This window comes from Rhea americana, unplaced genomic scaffold (assembly GCF_003343005.1).
Source record: "Rhea americana isolate MKP2758 unplaced genomic scaffold, rheAme1 scaffold_65, whole genome shotgun sequence".
Lineage (NCBI taxonomy): Eukaryota > Metazoa > Chordata > Aves > Rheiformes > Rheidae > Rhea > Rhea americana.
The window spans coordinates 4,623,545-4,640,320 of NW_028186812.1; the positions used below are offsets into that span (position 1 = coordinate 4,623,545).

Genomic DNA, 16,776 nt, shown 5'->3' on the forward strand with positions numbered 1-16,776 from the left:
TTTCCTTGCTTTCCCACGCTGGCTGAATGTGACTTGACCCCGTTTCAAAAAAGTTTGACATAGTGCTTCAACATTTCCGCATTCCTCCCCGACTACAAAGGCTGCAGCCGCCTCCTTCTGCTTTCTGTCTCTGCTCTCTGTCTTCACACTCAATGAAATCCTTCATGTGCCTCTGCCAAAGGCAGCCGCATACCGCAAGGGTCGCCGCGAGCGCAGCGGCCAGGCCCGGCCCGGCCCGGCCCGGCCCGGGGCGCCCCGGGGGGCGCGGGGGGGGGCGCGGGGTGCTGGCCCGCGGGGGTGCGGGTGCCGAGAGCGTGTGTGCGCGTCCGCAGGCGAGCTGCTGATCCAGCGTTTTGATCGCAGCAGTTTGGGAGCTGGTCTGCGCCGAGGGTAAATGTGACCGGAGTGCCAAGCAGCTCATCCCGCCGGGGTCTGGTCCAGCGAGGAGCTGGGAGCGCCAGTGCTCTCCCCAGGTGGGAAAGTTTTGGGGAGGGCTTGCTTTCTGCGAGAGAGGAGGGGGGGGTGCACGCCGAGCCCCCGGGAGAAGCAGAGGTTCCCTCTTCCGCCGCCTCTCCACCCTGGTGTGGAAAAAATTCCTTCAGACGGAAGACAATTTTATGCCAGGTTTAAATTATATCGGCACCAGACGTGCAAAATCTCTTTGGTAATGTTTCTTTTACAATTCTGGAACATGGCCTGTGATTTAAGTGCTGATCATTAATATTATTAACGTTAAATGGAAGTAAGGTTTATTGCACTCAGCCTGTGTTTACAACATTTAATAGTAACAACAGTCATATTCAGAATTAAATTACAAAGCCACTTTATTTCTAAAAAATAAGAGTCTATTTTTCTCCCAAATGCAAAGTCTTAAAATCAGAACACTACTGAAAATGTGTATTTTCTCAAGGGATAAAAAATGGATTGGAAAGTATCTAGCAAGATCTAGCTTTCCATCTTAACATTTAAAGCATATTCTTCAAGGAAAAGTGCTTCAAATAGAAGTAGAGAAGTAGGTTAAATATAGGCTCAATGCTAAGATGTGGTTCACAAAGAAGACAATGCAGGCATACCCTGCATACCGTACATCTAGGCTGCGTCCACCTAGGCTACATATGTGAGTAATGTGGGTCATTCCGCTCAGATCTGTACCACAAACAAGTTTGTGCTGAGGACTGAACCGATATTCACATGTTTCCAGAGGTTTTGTTTCAGCTTCATTCTAGTCCAGCTCTGTGGACTGAATGCCCAGCAGCGCTCAGATGCACTCCTGGAGCATCTTTTCTGGTTTACTTTCATCTGAAAAGAGTCCACTTTGTGCACTTATCACTGTAGTAAACCAAAGCATGGTAAGTGAGGATGAGGAGTTTCACTCCAAAAGCATACCCTTGATCCGCACTAAAATATGAATATAGCTGCGCCCCGGGGTTACTTACAGAAAAGGAGCTGGTATGACTTTCCCATAGCGGAGAGCTGAAGCCTGCTCTGCAGCATACCATTCCAGCACCCTCCTCTCAGATCAGCTCTCCTTACCGTGCCAAGCCTCCACCCYGAAAGTACATCAACTCTCACGCTCCATTTCTGCGCAGAGCGGTGCGCTTCTTGATAAATACAGACCTCTTCAGCTACTGCTCCCCTGCCTTCTGTCAGCATTTGGCTCGGTCAGGTGCTTTACCTTTTACCTACATGCTGCTTCATTTTACCTACATGTGAAATGACAGGGATAYTAAGCTAACATTGTGACATTTGAACTGTGCTCTTAGCATAAAGCAAGGGAGAAATAGACTGCCGTTACTGAATGTGACATTCTCTAAAGACTTGGTCTGCCATGCTTTCCTTTAGCTAAAGGTCTTGGTTAGAATAAAACGGTGATAAAGGTATCTAAATTAGGCATGTGTTGGGATTATAAACTGGTAGGAATTGCTTGGCATTAAAATAACCATGGAAAAAACTTCTGTTTCACACACATAAACAGTCTCTCAGTTAAAACTGACTTTGTAAACCTAAGGAGAAGCAAACAAGTATGAATTTATTCATGCAATTTATCTCTTTGATGGTATATGCSAAGGTCCCCAAGTCAGTGCTTGCTTTGCTAATGGCATCTCTACAGCAGTACATTTGCTTCCCTTATATGGCCTTTACATTCGCTCCCTGAGCTGCTGCCATTCTGCATTCCCTTCATAGAAACTACACACTGAAGTCTGCATCGCTCCTGAAGCATCTTAGCTTGCCAACTGTCTCCGAATGCCCCCACAAGCTGGTTGCCTGACATACGCACTTGTAGGGAAATAGGCTTTATTTCACAATCCRTTTTCTGTCAAAAAAAGAAGTTTTGATTAGAAACAAATTAAACACATTACATATATAAGTTAATATCCAGATTCTTGCCTTTTTTTTATGTTTATAACTCAGTATGCTTCAACTACATCAACATTTGTTGCTTGTTTCAGGGAACACTGAGCTTAGATATATTTTTACTGGGAAAATTAGTCAAAATATTTCAACCCTTATCTAACCTGACTGAAAGAGGAAGAGAGTGCTTCAGGTGCTTCAGGATCCATAATATTTCCTATAACCACAAAAGTAAGAGACTGCCTTAGAGCAGAGTGRTAACAGAAGTCCTGGTCTCCAGGGTCTTGTCTATACTGAAGTACAAGCTGGTTTTAAAATTGGTTCTGGGGTTTTGAAATTTAAGAGAATCTTTCACTTTTGAGAAAGCCTCAGAGTCGGTAAAGGGAACATCAAACATGGAATTCCCACTGCTGGAATCATTAGAAGTCAGACTGGATAAAACACCCATGAAAATACTGTCAGAAGACTACCATAGCAGGGAGACGGGTGAATACGCTCACAGATTTTAATATCTCTTCTCCCTGATCTGTTGTCTAAGACAGTGTTATATCTAGGGCCCTACAGACTAGCTGGAGCTGATCAGCATAGCAGAATACAGCAAGAAAATGCTGTCACTGTACCTAAATCAATCCCAGCCAGTATACATATCAGAGACTCAGCCACTTTCATTAAAGCATACCATGTAAGACAATTCACTGTCATATATAATGCCATAGGGGAGTGTATGTATCCCTGAACTCTGAGAAAAAAGAAATGSCCAGAAAAAATCCATCTCTTCAGCCTTTAACAAGGAAAAGAAACAAGAATTTCTTCTTTGGCAGGCAATCATCTGGTTTTCTCTTATGTGGTTGTTATAGAGTGATAGTGCCTACATGGTTCTGAGGATCTTACAAAACTGGATCTTCAGGTCATGTCTCTACTCAATTTTAAATGAAAAAGAAAGGTGTAGACACAACAGTAAATTTGAGGCTATGTAGTGAGAACCAACAGAAAGCCCAATTATTTAAATGCAGACATTAAAAACTAAACAGATAGGTATTATTAGGGAAGACATCTGATAATTTATACATTTACTTAAATTATGTCCAATACAGAGCAGTAGGGAAAAAACAGCAATTAAACACAAAAAAACATAGGACCCCTAAGTCTAATGCTTGCAAATTTTTCAGTCAGAGGAAGCTAAGAAAACAAATTCAGATCACTAGGTCCTAATACACACATATGGTGTCTCTTCCAAGCCAAATGCATTGCACATTTTCTACTGTGGGTGGAACTAGACTCCAGAGATTTTGGGCTGAGACATCTGAATCTGAGTCCTGGCCTAAACACTTAGCTTTAAACAAAACATCCTGTCTCCAGTTCTCTTCCAATATTGTCTTATGGGTAGTATTTATTTTTATGCTGGTTCTCATGGTGGTAAATTTTACAAATTGCATTATTAACAATTAATAGACAGAACACCTTTCTAAAGGACAGTTGTCTTACTGGATATACAGTATCCASTAACATCAATCTTTTAATCCCTGCACACACATGCACACACATGCAAATAACATACCAATGCAAAACAAAAAGGGAAGTATCCTTTACTATCTGCGGCAAACCCTCCTTATGTCACTTTATCTTTAAAAAGTCATAATATAATGTATATAAAGCCCCTAAGTGCTCTATATTTTGGAAAGCTTCAAAATAGTAGCTACAAAAAATCAAGCTGTTCATTACATCCTTTGTGTCCTGAAGAGCCTGGTGGCTGTCGAAGAGGCTGGAGACATTTACTCTTGCCCCAGTACCAGAGTGGAAGCAAAGGGGTGTCTGCGCTGTGGCTGCAAATGCTGCCGAGAGGACAGAGCTCTGGCACGACAGGTCACAGACACGTCTTCCTCTGACAGCAAATCGGCTTAGTCCTGCACAAACTGAGGAAAAACATATGGATGATATTAATCTTAAATTTCCGCTGTTCCCAAATGGATTTAGAAAAAATTAAAGAGTGTCTGGATTATGAATGAGCAACTTCTGAGTGAGAAACACTCATCTACTGGCAGCCTGTCTTCTGTGCATATAGACCCAGTACAAGTAATTTAATCATGGCATCTAATTTACCAGGGGAACATCTGTCTGTCTCACCTAGACTCTGTTGACACAGCGTTGAAGAAAGACTCAGGGACTGTACAAAGTGCAAGTCTCTCCACAGTGTTTCCTTGCATTTTGTGGCATGCGTATTTTGAGAAATTTGACTTTTTAAGGACCACATAACATTATGAAGTTTCTTCTTTAATTTAAAGCTTCAGTTAGAGCTTTGTTGTCAGTTGGAAGTGGGATTTTAAAACCACAGCCTGCCCTGAGGCTATTAAAGCCTTAGAGAGACAGTGTTTTGTTCAGTGCGGGCAGAATATAGAGTTTAGCTTTGTGCTGCTCAACAGTGACACTTGCTGGGCAACCTGTGATTGATTCTGCTAACTCAAAAAATGTTGAAATGGTTAACTGGAGCAATGGTGGGGAGGCAAGGAGCAGGAAAAAAGGCCAGTTTGCAAGCACAGGCAGACTTCCTGCCTCCCTGATCCTTATGGAGATGACACTGACTGAGTTGTTGCCACTGACAAGTTTGATGCATCTCATAATTTTGTGTGGGCTCCAGAAAAGGGGGGGGGGGGGGGAGGGAGAGAGAGAGAGTGTGTGTGTGTGTGTGTGTCCGTCCGTCCACATGGGAGAAGTGTGGGTAGAGTTCAGAGCTTGTTTGTGTTTTCCACACAATTTATCTGATTCATAACCACCCTGTTAAACTGTTTTAAAGTTCATGAGCTGCATTTGTAGAATATGCAACGTTGACTTTAGAGGCTTATTTTGCATAAAATGTTTGTATGTGTGAATGCAAGGGATGCAAGTCATCTCCACGTTCTTCCCTCCCAGCCATTTGCTGCAGAACTGGAGCTGAGCTGCCTCTTCCCCTGAGCTGCAGCAATCAGTTGCATCTAGGTCACTATATTACATATCGCATTCACAAGGAAGAGGCTAATGATTTATGGGGATTTTGGAAAGGAAAGCTGAAAATCCTCTTGTTGGGGACAAAAGCCAATTCATTTTACAAGYGGAAGCTCATTTCCTCCAGTTCATACCCTGAGGTCCATAGAGATTTCAAGCACTGTGAAGCTGGAACCTCTGAAATCTCTCACTGCTTAACTCACAGAAAAAAACAGTGATTCAGCTCTGTGAGTTGAAACAGAGGTAGTACCCACTAGAAAGTGGCTTCCAAAACATAGGAGTTGTTTTCAGTCGGGAGAACCAAGCCCGATTTTTCTAAAGGTCTCTAAACACCTCTTCAATAGAACACCCAGTCTATAAAGGGGATTCATATACCTACATGTGCAAGTATTTACATGTTTTTTATATATAAGGCTGCACATGGAGTAGATTCATTTGATCCAACTGGAGACTGCAGACCACCTCACCTCCAGGGTGAATGGCAACAGATAGATACTTACTTAGCCACAACAGACTGAATCATGCTCTGGTCATGCCTTGTGTGCACAYGGAAGCTGCAGCAAACTTAAGACGGACTTTAAGCTTGGTCTGTGTGTTTGCCTTAATTTTTGGGCTTGGCCTGTGTTGTCCTTCCAAACTACAAGTCATTCTATGTCATTCAAACATGTCCATTTCTGTTTCCCCCCAAAGTTGCATGCTCCAGAAAGAGCTTTTAACTGTGTGTAGAAGGGTTCCTTCTATATTATATTGTAGTAAAATCACCTAGTCATAGATTGTGCTTCTGCAGTATAACTGCATATTTCAATATTCCCTTTCCCAACGAAAAAGCTAATTAGTAAGATCATTACAGTTGCCACTTATAAAGGGGAAGATAGTAATTCCATTAATGTGCTCATAGGAACTTCATTTATATTACCTCTTAACCTTTAAAGGGATATTATAATTTCAATAATTAATTGCTTTTTGCCATTTAATTTGCAGTTTACCATTTTCAAGGGAAATTATCCACTAAACTGAAGACTCTAAAAAAAAAAAAACTTCACTCAAATACACATCATCAGCCTTTCTTACAGAAGCTAGATATTTCCTAAGCCACTTTCACACGTTTATCTGAGGAGAAAGGACTTTATGGTAACTCTGTGTATTAAAAAACTGCCCACTTCATAGGCATTTAGCAATCTGGAGCTAAAGGAGGCAGGAATGGGGCAGTGGCTGAGGCAGTGATGAGGAAGGAATTAATTCTCATTCTCTTCCTCTGATTTTGGGAAGACAGGGCTTCCGTTCTCTTTGATTGATGCAGTGAGAGTTGTCTTTCCCCTTCCTTCACAACCACCCTGTTTTTTCAACTGAMGGTAATTTATGCTGCAATATCCATGAATGCTTTTGTTAGCTTCACTGTCTGAAAAAAGAAAGGAGCTTTGGCTCAGCCTTGTAAAATACYGAAACACAGGCCATGAATCACCAAGCACTTAAGCGCATCTTCAAGTACAGTCCAGTGTTTAACACTGGAGAATGGAGCTCAACACACGTATTTCTGATCTYACTGAAGTCTCTGGTAAAACAACTGTTCATTTCACTGAATTGGACACAAGCTGTATCCCTGTGGTTTTGTGCTTATATGCATGCACATTATCTTCATTGCTGCTAAYAAAAATTGTGTCCAAAAGTCATCATGAAAGAAAAATGAATCTATATAGGTATCTAAGAAGGTGATAATGTGTTGYAAGTAGGCCTATCTCTGATAGAGTGAAACTCATACTTCAGAGAGATGGATTTGGGTGGGAAGATGGAGRGGAGAAGAGGTAACAGAGTGAGTAAAAGAAGAAGAAATAGAAGAGGCAGGTATAAACTAGACTGTACCATTGATTTATGAATCAATTTATCTAGAAGTTTTTCTGATTCAGGTGCAAAAATTAAACTAGCACTTGGGCAGTTCTACTTCTGCAACTTGCAAGTCCACGACATGTCACCCAAGATGATATGCATCTGAATGATATGTCACATGCCTACAGCACCAAGTGGATCATCTTTCTGTGAAAATGAGATTTTTTTGTTTATTTAATTGCAAGATGAAGCATCCTGCTTTTTTCATCCTCTTCCCCATGAGTATAAATATTTCATTCCCACTGCATACTGAAGCTGGGGCATACTAGCCCTTAGTATTATTTGTAGAGTAGTCACAGTCACAGTCAGATCCGTAGAAGTAAAGAAATTAAAGATGTCTAGCCAATGGCCCATGAAAAGCCAAGTTTGCTGTGCAGGCAGTGGAGAGGACTAGATAGGGACATTAGGATGCACTGCCTTCTTAAAGAGCCTTTCTTTCATTCCACTGATAGGCAGGAGGCCTGGATGGTTAGCTGTTGACTTCATGTCTAGCTTTAAGATGGTGGGAAGTTAGTAACATGTATCTTCTTATAGCTACTTAATTTTGTTTTCAAATCTTCAAGCATCCAAGTTAAAGAAAGTGAAAGAGATTCAGACCACTTACTATTCAGAGTTCCCTATATCAGCAGTAGACCAGCAATCACAATCATTAATATAGTAGCAAAATAGTCTGCTTTTGACTAGTAAAAGGAAAATCTAGCTCTATGCCCATATCAGCATTTCCACAGTGAGGCACAAACAAATACTGCCTGAAGGCAGGCTGCTAATTTCCACCAGTTAGCACTAAGAGCTGTGGCTTCTTGAAGCACCTGATGCTTCTGTGTTTAAGGCAATACCCTCTCTGCATTAGTAGGGGTCTGGACTTTGTCATATAATGGATCATATATGGGAAAGGAGTAGAAATAGGCCACTATCTATCACAATTTAAATATACTTTGAAAACCTCCACATTGGCAATTCGCTCAACCTGATCTTTTGTTTTTCGAAAGGCATGCTCTGCATACATATCTGAATGTTTTAAAATGTCACTGGTTAAGCAAAGCTGACAATGATGTGTGAGGTATAAACAGAATGATGATATTCTGAAGACAGCTCAACTTGCATAAGCAAGATAGTCCTTGCTATTTTGCATGCAAAAGGAAGCTTGGGGTCCATTTTGGGGAACCTGATAGTCTTTTTTTAATTAATACCATAACTGGAGGTGTGGGAAATGGTCCTTGAGCTCCTGCCAGAGAATATGAGTGTTTCACAAAGCTGTTCACAATGTACTCTATACACCAGTCTAACCAACCTACTCGACTGCTGTAGATGCTTACATGGAAACYCTATGTTTTCATAATTCTTATGGGAGCAGTAAAATGTACAACACTTTTTCCTTCAAATGTAATCACAGAGTGACATCAGTACTACCCAGCCATCTGACAACTGCATCATCCAAGGTGACAAGGCTTAGTAGTCCTCCCTCTGCATTTCAACACACTCACCYCGTCACCACGCTTCTGCCTGCTGTCCCACAGACACACTGGGAGGACTGGGCCAGACTAAGCTGCTACCACTCTGCCCATTCTTGGCTGAGTCACCCAGTCTGATTCCAGCCTCACTATTTCAAACTGCAAATCTATAGATATGTACCAGGGATGCTGAGGTTTAGAAACACTGTTGTTTCCTGGAACCCTTGCCATTCCCCAGGGACATAATTACTGGCTTCCAGTATGTCAGTCATAGGGATGCCAGCCTTGTAATAATGCCATACAGCATAAAGGCATAAATGACCACCAGCAAGGAATGGCCGAAAATTTTAGCAAGGAGCTGCAGGCTTGAACATATTCTTCTGGAGGTGAACAGATCTTTGCAGAGAAATTGTTTGCAATCCATCTGCAGTGACTGAGACCAGTGTCACCCTTAAAATTACTTTTATCTAGTGCAGCACTCCAGCATCTCTGAAGGTGATGGCATCTCGCCAAGTCTTTGGAAGAGCCCTGGGGAAGAGAGGTGAAGAGCTCCTTTGTGTATGAGCTGACAAAGATGAATGGTTGAGGCAAGCCTTCAAGACACTTCTGAGTCAACTTTACRTAGAGAATCAAATCCATATATATGAGGTAGCTCCATGCTAAACATGCTAAAGTTGTTGGGGAGATTTTTCTTCACTCCTGACAGAAGTCCAAGAGTGTGACTTCTCCTGGTACTTCAAACTTTTACTTTTCTTGCTATAGCATTAAAGTTCCATTAAAGTCACACAAACAGAATTGTTATGAGCACTGAAGAAACTGTTTAGGTACACCTCTAAAATTAGGCTGACATTGTAATGCTGCTAAGAAAATTGCTGTGCTTTTGAATACTTTTATGTGAATTGCATTAGCAACATCTTTAAGGCGCAGTTTCACAGGAGGATGGCTTTTGTGGTTAAATTGCCCCACTTTTGCCCCCATCTCGCACCATTAACTGTCCCCTCAAGAGTTCCTTGTTCCCYCAAGGTTCCAAGTACAGTTTGGTTGACAAGAGCTGTCATTTAAAAGGGAGGTCTCATCCCTCCATTGTTCCTAACCACATACTTTTACCTGCCCTGTGCCAGGACCAACAGTTGTGTAGAATGTGCAAGATTAGCAAGGTGGGAAATCTATCATCTTATGCACCTACAACCCAAGGAACAGCTACCAGACTCAGAATGTAAGTTATTAACTCTATGGACTGTGCTCTAAACAATGACTATGGAAAGAAAWTGGCTGGAGCTGAAATAAGCCAGTCGTTCCACCTTGTCTACAGAGCAGAAGGGTGGGGGGAGGCAAAAAGGGCAAAGAGGGAAAGGTTATACAACAGGAGATAAAAATGGAGTTTCGTAAAAGACTGATAGGCTTCATAACAGAGACCAGTCAAAAAATGCAATAGCGAAAATGAAATGGAGAATGTCTGTAAAAATTTGTCATATAAAAATACATTTTATGCCTATATTCACCTCTGTTCCTGCCAGGTAAAGAATAATAGTATTCCAGAATATACTGACTGACAGCAATCTTTGCTACATTTATCRTATCTCCAGTGACTTGAACACAAAGCAACCATAATGCTTGAGGTCTGGGGRAAACAAGAATTGCCCAGTGCAGCATTGCTATGCAGACATTTCAGTGATGACTAGCCAGTGATCATCACTAGCTGTGGGAGTGTTAGGCAGTGGTCTGGATTTCAATTTTCATGTAGGAGTCACAACAAAGAGTCTGTTCACAGGAAATATGCCAGAAAATCAAGGGAAGTAAAAACTAATAGATTCTATTGAGATCCTTAAGATGGGACATTAGATTCAGAAGTTTGGGTTTAAGTATAGCAGTCTGAGGAGTTGTCTGAATGGGGGAACTCGTGTCAAGTTTCCAACAGTTATGGTCTGTTAAAACTTGTGCTACTGATGTACTTATACAAATGGCATTTTTTCTACTCGTATTAGAAATCCATGTAGTTGGGCAGACCCATTCTCATTACTTATTAGATCTCCTTTTGGTTTCTTATGATCCACGTCATGATCCCATAGACGGTCTTGGGTTGAYTGGCTGATGTGAAGGCATTGCCCAGTAGTTCTTAGATCTCCTTTGCTACAGACTGACCTCAGCTGAGATCAGGACATCATGAAAGGCACAGGTTCTTGGCTTGAAGGCAAACAGTTGTATTATGTTGTTCAGTGGTTTGCATTACCTTTATTTCATCTGTAAAACAAAACTTACTCCAGAGACTTTTTACCAGAGGGACATAGGCAGCCTTTGCTCGASGAGAAAGACAGCATTTCTGGCCTGCACCATTAGCATTATCTCATGTGCTACTAGTGTGTTGCTTCTGTATTTTTCTGCAGAAATACTCCCCTTATGTGCTATATTATCCTAATAATAATAATCTCCTATATTATAATTCTCRTCTCCATACTAAGAGACATACGCAAAGAAAGATACGCTTTATATTTGAGGCACAAAGATTCAGTGTCATTAAGGTCATGCAGCTAGTCAGCCAGAAGCACATACGAGTTCTCCTGGCTCCACTTTCTAGACACAGTGCACTGAGCMATTTTTTTCTTCTGTTCCAAGTGAAATGCTGTCTCTCACTGAAGTGAGAGACAGTATTGTGACCAATGCTACTGACTTTGCATGGCCTAGCATTCAGCCATGTAGTTAAGATGACAATTTCCTTAGAGAAGTCCTGTATTCTGTACACTTACAGAACCAAGTATACTTAGACTGAATCCTGCTTGTTTCACTGACATAGTGCTTCCTTGGAAATCARTAATTGTTTTGTTAGCAGGAGATGAACAGGAGGGTTTCATGGGTTTATTATGCATTAGCATGCATACTCTACTGCTAGTGTTATCTTTTCAGTGAGTTATAATAAACAAAAACTTTCCAGCTCCTCAACCAGGTGGCTGACTTGGCATCACAATATATTATCTCCAGTACTGCTGGCAGTGAGGTATGGCAATAAAYCTTCAAATGAGATAGCATGAGCTAACTGCAAACTTCAGAATAGYACATTCTTCTGGAGCTTCAAGGCACAAAGTCATGTTTCATTACATGACTACAGGTTACTGTCAGAGTGACCTTTGGCCAAATCACTTACGGAGCCACATCTTAATTTGAAAAAATGGGTTGATACTGGCTGAGCTTTGTAAAAATTGTTAGCTCAATGATTGGGTTGATTTGCTCTGGAAAGTACTACAATATCATTCTATCTCTTGGAAAATAAGCCAAAAAAGAAATCCAATCCTACTTGCCTTGAAGAAAGAGAACATTTTACTCTCTTCCTGCCTATCAGATGGATTTTATAGACCAATCACAGGGAAAAAAAAAAAAAAAAAAAAAAAAAACTTCCAAATGCTAGAGAAAGCCAATGAACAATTTGAGAGAGAATAATTTGGCAGAGGACAAGTGAAAAACATTAAGGCAGTCATGTATGTCTCCTGAGAAATGTCACGTTGCAGTGGAAAGCCTAGCAGAGCAGAGTTCYACTGACCAAAGTTCCATAGGGACCAGGACACGCAGGACTACTTTCACTTTCATAGGGCCTGGGTAGTTGAACAGCACGTTGCTATCGCCAGCACTTCCTGCAGATGCTCTTCTTCACTCCATCTGAAAGCATCAGGATTTGCAAACTGTATGTAACAGTAGCATTGTCAATATTCTTTTTATCTATTACACTGTAAGAAAATATAACCAGTTATGGACATTTGTTGCATGTCCTTTCACCTCCCTGACTTCTCTTCATAACTTTCCTGTTCCTGTGTTGTCCTCTGTGCATCACTCTGAGGACAGCTCTGCATTAGTTTTCATCTCCCTCCCTCCCTTTTTTCCTCCGTCTTTTCCTTCTTTCTCCTCCATCGTCAAATACTTCGTAGTCTATTACTCTTCTTTCATTTTTTTGTTCTTTTTATCACAAAAATCATCCTCTCTCATCTTTATTTGCCTATCACTACACCCATAGGAGAAGCTATTCCCTCCTCGCTGTGTTTAAGCAAACATTTATTTATGTCCTGTTCTGTTACTCATCTTTCCCACAGGATAAGGAAATACTAGCTGAAGTCATGTCTTTGTCTGATCCCAGTCAATCTGTTCTTCCACTGGAGTTTTCTTCGTGCCTAGCACTTTAAGAAAYAGATTCAGGTGACTATTGTAAACTTTTCTGTTTTTCCCTTCAAAAAGTACACCTAACTCTACACATTTGAAAATATGATTGTATTATTAGCTTAGGCTGCTTAGGCAGCAGATTGCATTCCATAAAACACATGGCAGTTATTCTACAGCCTAAATTGTGTTCCTATTTGTAGTGCATTTAGAGTGGGTTTTGTGCACACTTTCATTGGCTCCTTAGTGATAAGAGATATTTTGCTGTYTATTCCTCAAGAAAAAAAGAAAAAACAGTAAGGAACTCTGATAAAAAGATCAACAAAAAATACTACACACCAGATACTGCTGACACCTGTAGTTTGCTGCCATCTCCAGYTTTTGTAAGGGAACTTATGCTTGAGTAAACTGTACACTATGCAAACTGTCTTCCTTTTCTACATGATAGACTGATATTTGAAATCAAAGCTCCTCCTGGCAAATACAGCTCACAAACTCCAAATTGTTTTATTCCACAATGTGCATCCAGTTGATTTAACAGGAAAATCTTTGCTGGTGGACACACAAACTGGTAAGAAAGTCATGTCAAAATCTCCTTTGGCTTTTGAGAAACATACAAGACATGGCAAAGCAGCTGAGTTTTAGATGGTGACCTTACTGCATTTGCAAGAGACATTTAGAACCATTAAAAAAAAWCTGTTCTGAAAAAACCCAGATAGCCTAGAAATGTTATCCCTATAAGAAAGAGTGAGGTTTTTTGTAGCTCTTTTTTCCTAGGAGAACACACACACAAATAAACATATGCTAGTTCAAAATCCTGTAGATTCCTGACAATCCAGTGGGTTACATTAGCTAGAAGCATTCTGGCTCATGAAATATATTCTTGAAGAAATGCACTCCCATCAAGGATCTTCTGAAAGCAAAACTGGATGATTAATGATAATGCATATACCAACTGATTGAGGAAAATCTTTGTGGGTCCTCATATATTTCTGGTATAACTTCCTTGATGAAATTTGGCAATGGTTTTGACTTTCCTGAACTTGTGGCTCATATSCTCATGCCCTTCTGACTTGTAGGTGCACTTTGACTCTGTCAACTTATCCAACAGGTTAAGAGTATTTGAAACATTGTTCAAACTGGTTCATAACAACATCCATTATATAGCTGGGATGGGATACTTCTAATAGTAGGATTTTCTTGAAATGCTAAGCTGGGAGGAGTGGCTGATACACCACAGGGCYGTGCTGCCATTCAGAGAGACCTGGACAGGCTGGAGAGCTCGGCAGAGAGGAACCTCMTGAGGTTCAACAAGGGCAAGGGCAGAGTCCYRCACCCAGGGAAAAATAACCSTAGGCACCAGTACAAGGTGGGGGCTGACCTTGTGGAGAGCAGCTCTGCAGAGAAGGACCTGGGAGTGCTGGTGGATGACARGTTGACCAYGAGYCAGCAAKGTGCCCTTGTGGCCAGGAAGGCCAATGGTCTCCTGGGGTGCATTRGGAAGAGTGTTGCCAGCAGGTCGAGGGAGATGATCCTGCCCCTCTACTGAGCCCTGGGGAGGCCTCATATCGAGTGCTGTGTCCAGTCCTGGGCTCCCCAGGACAACAGAGACATGGAGCTACTGGAGAGAGTCCAGCGTAGGGCTACAAAGATGATCAGAGGGCTGGAGCACCYGCCCTATGAGGAACRGCTGCGAGAGCTGGGCCTSTTTAGCCTGGGGAAGAGAAGMCTGAGGGGGGATCTTAYCAATGTGYATAAGTACCTGAAGGGAGGGTGTCAAGGGGATGGGGACAAACTCTTTTCAGTTGTCTCSTGTGACAGAACAAGAGGCAATGGGCAGAAATYGAAGCACAGGAAGTTCTGCCTGACCGTGAAGGGGAATTTCTTCCCTGTGAGAGTGACGGAGCRCTGGACCAGGTTKCCCAGAGARGTTGTGGAGTCTCCTTCTCTGGAGATCTTCAAGGCCCACCTGGATGCAASCCTGTCTARCATGCTCTAGGTGACCCTGCTGAGYGGGGAGGTTGGACTAGATGATCTCCAGAGGTCCCTTCTAACCTTACTGATTCTATGATTCTATGGTTAATGCTCACATCTGTGACTGCACACATCTGTAACTACATGCAAAATGTAACTCCATCTAAAGCATATTCTTGACATAGAGGAGGTAGCTCTAGGTTCCTGGAAGCTCCATGGGAAGCACAAGACATACAGATGGAGATCATCATCAGAGAAATGGGGTGGAGGAACAGAAGCTAAGGAGGGAAACAARGTATCTAAAAATACTTGAAGATCTACTTGTTGACTAGCCAATAGCAGAAACAACGCTACACAGGCAATTCAATAAACCTGACCTTTTATGTGGAAGATAGATGTGAGGAAGCAATCAAAAGATAAAAATGGAATAGAAAAATTACCAGTTCACTATCCCCATTGTGTTATGATGTCAGGAAAGGGGGCTCTGATCGTAYCATTTTCTTGAGTTGAGTCAAACATTCAAACTAAAAGAAAAAATAAGTGAATTAAAAACATTCAAAGAYTCAGTGCTCTGTTCTGGACATAAAGTCAAACACTACTCAATTCATTTGCAGTTCTTTCAACAACAGTCTASAGAAAAGTAATTAAAATTCCCCAAACCTTTTAGGAATTGAGCTAACACTTGAGTCTTTGTTTTTGGATCCACACACCACCATATAAATGAAAACAGGCTTTCAATCGCATACAAAAGGCACAGATATTTTCAGAGATCATGTTGGGATCCTCATCTTCCTAGATTTTTGGTCCCAGCCCAGCTGGGACAGTGCATTAGATATTTTTTAATTTCATTTTTACTTTTTTTTTCTCAGCTGTGAATGCTTGCTGGGTACAGTTGTGTGATGARAAGGTGCTAATGGACAGATGAAACTAGGGGTCAAGCTGCAGTGGGGGAAGTGTTACTTGCTGCAGGGCTTTTCTGACCCAAAAGATGYRTCACTAACAGGTTAGTTTCCCTTAYAAYGTGTCTCAATCAGTTTTGACTSTYCTCTCCTCCATCATTCCACRAAAATGATCTGCTGGCTAGCTGTCTCTGGCAAGCAGGTTAAAGGAATAAGAGACAGGCAGGAAACCTTAAATGGCAAAGGGTGTGAAGTCTTACGTAGGCGGAGGGAGCATAAAATGGGTGTCAGCTTTGGAATGTCCTCTGCTCAGAAAACTGGACAGCTCTGCAAGCCCAATGTCAAAACACAGGCTCCAAGGAAGAGCAACTCTGATCCGTCATGTCTCAGTATTCTGAAAAAGAGGCAGTTAAGTGACATCACTCAAGCATAAATGCAGAAATTTATCTTCAACACAGAGCAGCAATAACTCTTTCCCATGGAAAGACTCCCATTGAGTTCATTAGATATTGCCTCAGGCTTTATGCTCGAGCAAACCCAAACTTTAGATCAGTAACTTCTGACAGCTTAAAGGATGGTGACGCCTGACTACTGAATTACACTCTCTGCTACCCACACAAGTTGTTCTGATTTTCTAGATGTTTGTCAGATGCACTTAATGTCTAAATTAAAAAACAAAATAATAAATGGATACATTACCTTTCCACCGCGCATGAAATGTACAGTCTGCAAATGAAAGTTACCTTTCTTAGAAAGGAATCCCCCTTTAATTAGGTAATTAAAACAAGAGCATGCAACACCTATGTGCTGTATGAAGTCTCCTCCTTTCCACGAACGTTTTACCTCCACCTACGTATCTATCTTATATCCTCTGGAGAAGCTCACAGRAATCCCTCAGCCAAAACTCCACGCTTGACACAAAACCTGTCGCGGACGGGGTCTCCAGCGCTGCAGCAGAGCACGCAGTCAGACAGCCGCAGGTGTGAGCTAGGGTTACCAGGAGCAGCACCACCTCCGCGTTTGCACCTCTTGCGCCCCCGAACACGAGCTTAGGGCAGACTCCGCACGGCAGCGGCGGCCGTCGGAGGCGCCGCCGC

The 16,776-nt window shown here is 41.9% G+C and overlaps 1 protein-coding gene and 1 long non-coding RNA gene across 8 annotated transcripts in view; one reads left to right on the top strand and one right to left on the bottom strand.

Annotated features, from left to right (window-relative positions):
• Positions 1–334: 334 nt before the first annotated feature.
• Positions 335–16,776, top strand: part of LOC146586821 (conserved oligomeric Golgi complex subunit 6-like) — a 49,585-nt gene continuing 33,143 nt past the window's right edge. The window contains exon 1 of the mRNA XM_085320721.1: positions 335–473. The gene's annotated coding sequence lies outside the window, so the exon portion shown is untranslated. The remainder of the gene's footprint in view (positions 474–16,776) is intronic.
• Positions 807–16,770, bottom strand: LOC146586822 (uncharacterized). Of its 7 annotated transcripts, none has more exons than XR_014897760.1 (5): positions 16,523–16,770; positions 15,940–16,073; positions 15,221–15,304; positions 12,199–12,337; positions 807–4,265 (listed from the first exon to the last, which is right to left on the bottom strand). It is a non-coding gene; the product is annotated as an uncharacterized LOC146586822 (long non-coding RNA). The 7 variants fall into 7 exon arrangements; XR_014897759.1 differs by lacking the exon at positions 16,523–16,770 and adding an exon at positions 16,379–16,437; XR_014897762.1 differs by lacking the exon at positions 15,940–16,073.